Source organism: Lampetra planeri, chromosome 47 (genome assembly GCF_965212315.1).
Source record: "Lampetra planeri chromosome 47, kcLamPlan1.2.h2, whole genome shotgun sequence".
NCBI lineage: Eukaryota > Metazoa > Chordata > Hyperoartia > Petromyzontiformes > Petromyzontidae > Lampetra > Lampetra planeri.
This window is the reverse complement of record NC_136153.1, coordinates 9,374,894-9,379,566: the sequence shown is the minus strand read 5'-3', so window position 1 is coordinate 9,379,566 and position 4,673 is coordinate 9,374,894. Positions and strand designations below refer to the sequence as shown.

Sequence of the window (4,673 nt, the reverse complement as noted above, 5' to 3'; positions counted from 1 at the left end):
CACACGGGAGAGAAACCCTTCAAGTGCAGTGTGTGTGGGAGGGTGTTTGCATGTTCAGCTCATCTTGTAGCACACCAGAGAACACACACGGGAGAGAACCCTTCAAGTGCGGTGTGTGTGAGAAGGCGTTTACACTTTCACCAAATCTTCAACGACACCAGAGAACACACAAGCATCAGAAGATCCACCAGGAGTGGAGTGTGAAATCAGCTTGTGAAAGTCAAAGTGCTGCAATGAGCCCATCGCTCATCAAACAAGAACCGGAAGAAAATCCCAGCTTGGACACTTTTAAAGGTAACGAGGTGAAATATGAAGAGGTGAATGTGAAATGTGAAGACGTGATGGTGAAGAGCAAAGAAGTGAAGGTAAAATGTGAAGATGAAGATTCAACTCCCAAATGGGACCTTCGCATCGATGGAGGCAACGTGAAGCAGGAGGAGAATTCTGACTGTGAGGCAGAGCGAGGCGACTCCCAGCAGTTTGTGGAAGTGGAGGTGTGGGTGGACTTCCTCCGAGACAATACAAAGTCAAATGGAGACCCGGTAGATGCGTAAGCCTTAGACCAGTGGTTCTTAACCTGGGTTCGATCGAACCCCAGGGGTTCGATGAGTCAGTCTCAGGGGTTCGGCGGAGGTTAAGACACACACCTGACTCATGATTGTGCACCAGTAAAACATGTACCTATGTTTTCAATTTGAAAAAATATTTTATTTTTCCAATTAAGAAGGGTTCTGTGAATGCGCATATGAAACTGGTGGGGTTCAGTACCTCCAACAAGGTTAAGAACCACTGCCTTAGACGATGCCGCTCCAATAGATGCACCTTTGTCACAGGCCTCTAATGACAAGAATGTGAAGTTGAACACTCAGTTCCTAGGTTCAACCTGCAGGGTAAGAGCGGCCAGTCTTTGTGGACCTGTGTGTTGGGTAGACCTTTAACCAGGAGCGAATGCCAATAAGCTCCCAAACATTCAATGTTATCAATTGCATTTATATTGTGCTTGCTTAATTGCCTCGGCAATTCGGAGTTTTGTATCGTTTCTCGTCTCAAACACTCGAACAGCATCCCCAAGTAGCAGCTGCCCCTGTGTGGCACAAGGTGGTGGCCCTGCACCGGCCTGCATGTGGACAAGAGCCTGTCAGTAGGGGGCGATGGTTGATGTGGCATCTCAGTTGTGGAGTTTGTAGGTAATGTTTAGAATTTTTATCAATTTTGACCCAGACACCAGCATGCAATGGCCGACTCGTTTTGAATGGTGCATTAGTATGTTGTACATACACTGTTAAGCAGACGGTGCGTATTTTTTTAAATTAGCTTCTTGTTAATGCAATGTAACCTAATGCAGTATATTTCAGTGCAGTAATTCAATTGTGTTAATATGCCTGTCACTAATTTTGAATGAATACTTATCTGATTGTGTGCGTACATGTACCATTTTGTCTATAAGGGTCAAACATTGAATAAGTGATGTTAGGACACAGTGTGTGTTTTGCAAGTAACCTGTACAGATCACTCAGGTGAGGCTCATTGTTCTTGTGATACAGGTCAAAGGGTTTTTTTTGTGTGTTCAGGAAGCATCTCCCTCTGGAGTAACTCATTGTCTTTGAAATAGGGAGCACACTCGGATCATTCATCAGTTACAAGGCAAACCACTCAAAAGTTACACGTAGAGGAGATACATTCTCTACAACACGAATTATAATTTTGTATTATGTGAGATACATTCTGACCAGCCCCCCCGCCCACGTGACCAGCCCCCCCGCCCACACGATGACGTGACCACGCAGGGAGGTGCCCCAATCAACCCGAGCGCGATGACGTCACCACGAATGGGGGCGCGCCCACGAACCCGAGCGCGATGACGTCACCACGAACGGGGGCGCCCGCCAACCGGAGCGCGATGACGTCACCACGCACGGGGGCGCCCGCCAACCCGAGCGCGATGACGTCACCACGCACGAGGGCGCCCACGAACCCGAGCGCGATGACGTCACCACGAAAGGGGGGGCCCACGAACCCGAGCGCGATGACGTCACCACGCCCGGGGGCGCGCCCACGACACCGAGCGCGATGACGTCACCACGCACGGGGGCGCGCCAACCAACGTGAGCGCGATGGCGTCACCACGCAGGGGGGAGCCAATCAACCTGAGCGCGAAGACGTCACCATGCAACGGCGCTCCAACCACTTTTTTTTTAATCCGTGAAGAAATAAAGAATTGCAGCGCAAATCGGCTGCAGAGTTTAGGTTTGTTTTTTACCGGCGCTTGACGTGTTACGCGTGCCCTCTGGTGGACAAGTATTCAATGCGTGGTGACGTCTGCTATCTGGTGGACACTCATTGTTCTTGTGGTACAGGTCAAAGGGTATTTTTGTGTGTTCAGGAAGCATCTCCCTCTGGAGCAACTCATTGTCTTTGAAATAGGGAGCACACTCGGATCATTCATCTGTTACAAGGCAAACCACTTAAAGTTACACGTAGAGGAGATACATTCTCAACAACACGAATTAAAAATTTGTATTACGTGTTGACGTAGATTTTGTCTAACTCGGACTAGAAATGCGCCTGGCTGATTAACGTCTGGATGTCCGTAACTATCGGTTGAAACAAGCCCGGCTGCTGTTGAGACGCTGTGCACCAATAAGGGTCCACATGTGGTTTGCACTGAATCAATGACGCGCTCCCAGAAGTCTGTGCTAGTTATAGTTTGTTTAAACATTCCTTTGTTTCGTGGAGAGATCGATAAATGAAACATGTCGTGTCTGCTGATCTGCTTCATAGCAAGGTCATTTTAAGAGCACATTTGGAATGCATTTTTGGTACAGATATGTATTCGGTTACAAGGCAGAGCACATCTAGTAGATACATTCTCCACAACAACACTCATTAGAACGTTGCATGATGTCTTATATGTTGGCGAACTAGGACAAGAAATGCTCCTTACTGATTAACGTCTGGATGTTGACAACCATGGATTGAAGCAAGCCTTGACCGCCTGCGGTGCCCCTCAACCATTTACGGCCTTGGGCCAGGAAAGTCACGAAGAAAATTGCACATGAATGACGCATCCACGCCAACTCCCAATGCTCCGTTTTGAAGTTTGAAAATGAAACAACTTTGAATTGTATTATGTTTTGAATTGTGTTTCTTCAATAAAAGCTTATATCATTTTACATCGGGAAGACTTAATTGAAAACGACATTTCGTGTGAATTTTCTCTCGTCGTTAAGTAGGTGGCCTTGCCGGGGATTCGGTTCGATGCGGACTTTCACCTGGTTGGGATCGCGGGATTGAGATGAGGCGACACAGAGCTGGCCGTGCGAGAAGACCGCCGTCTGCAGATCGATTCCAACGTGATCGAACGTCTGTCCCTGTGCCTCCGTCGTTCATGCAGGGGGCGCATAGGGTTATAGCGCCCCCTGCATGAAAACGACGGAAAGTGCAGCATTCATCACAGATGAAGTTGTGCGCTTATATAAAAGAGCATCGCCAATGGGTTTTCAAAGTACCTTCGTCTTACAGAAATCATTTTCGCGTGAGCCCACCGCATTAAAACAATGCTCAGCTGTAGCTCACGTGACTTCTGCCGCGACAATGTCTGGATGTTTTCGCCTGAGGACGACCGCTCGTGTTGCGATCCAAACGTCGTGATTTATTTATTATTATTTTACTTGTTCTACCTACGTGACTTTACTGAAAGAACCAAAGAGTATGAAAGACGTCTTGTCTGCTGATGTTGTTCATGTCCGTGTACATCGATATCCCACATTGCTTACACTACACACCACACACAATGAAATAAATAGAAACTAGAACGACTTCCGGGGATGGGCAAATATCGAGGAATCTCTTTCAATGGAGCGAGTTCAATGAGTTCGATTCAACATCTCTCTGTCCGTCTGTGTCTCTGTTCGCCTCTATGTGTGTCTCTCTCTGCCTGTCTCTGACTATGTCGTCTCTGTGTTCCTCTTGTCTGTGTCTATCCGCCTGTTTTGTCTGTGTGTGTCTGTCTATCAGCGTCTGTCCAACCGCAGTCAACGACTGTCAGTAGCAGCAGGCGCCCGTTCAACTCCCACGGCTACACGCCACTCAAACTTGCTCCCAACACACAAAGACAAAGATCCCCCGTACAGCCTTAACAGACTGCAGGGGCAAGTGCTGTTAGCGAGCACCTATTAAGGGTGGGACGGCACACGAGGGGGTGGGTGGCCAGCACCACGCCCGGCCGCCTTTGTCTCCCCAGTGGCGATGTTGACACACTGCACCGGGTACTCGTTCGAGGCTGAGTCGACGTAGGGGAGGCTCAGGACCGGTTCAGAAAGTCGTCACTGGCGGTGTTGGCCACGAGCGGGAATGGAACTCGGCTGGTCGGTGCGGAGCGCAGCGCTCACCACGACACTGCCGCTTCACTGTTGTCAACAAACTTGAACTCTGACCCCGCTCTCTGACGTCACCGCTCAGCGTGACCTCATCGACGTCAAACGTCAGGGGGAGGTGTGCTTCGCTAGTGACGTCATGTCACCAAGGTATTCGCCCACCTCCTGACGTCACTTCCGCTCGGCCGCAACCGATATCTTCCAATGCCAATCCTTTTTTAGGTTTTTTCGGTAAAGTCACGTAGGTAAAACATCAAAATTAATGAAAATAAAATAAAAAAATAAAAAAAATCACGA

At 48.6% G+C, this 4,673-nt stretch overlaps 1 long non-coding RNA gene across 1 annotated transcript; it reads left to right on the top strand.

Moving 5' to 3' along the window:
- Nucleotides 1–1,464: 1,464 nt before the first annotated feature.
- Nucleotides 1,465–3,173, top strand: LOC144733432 (uncharacterized). Its single transcript, XR_013588360.1, has 2 exons — nucleotides 1,465–1,544; nucleotides 2,358–3,173. It is a non-coding gene; the product is annotated as an uncharacterized LOC144733432 (long non-coding RNA).
- Nucleotides 3,174–4,673: the final 1,500 nt, after the last annotated feature.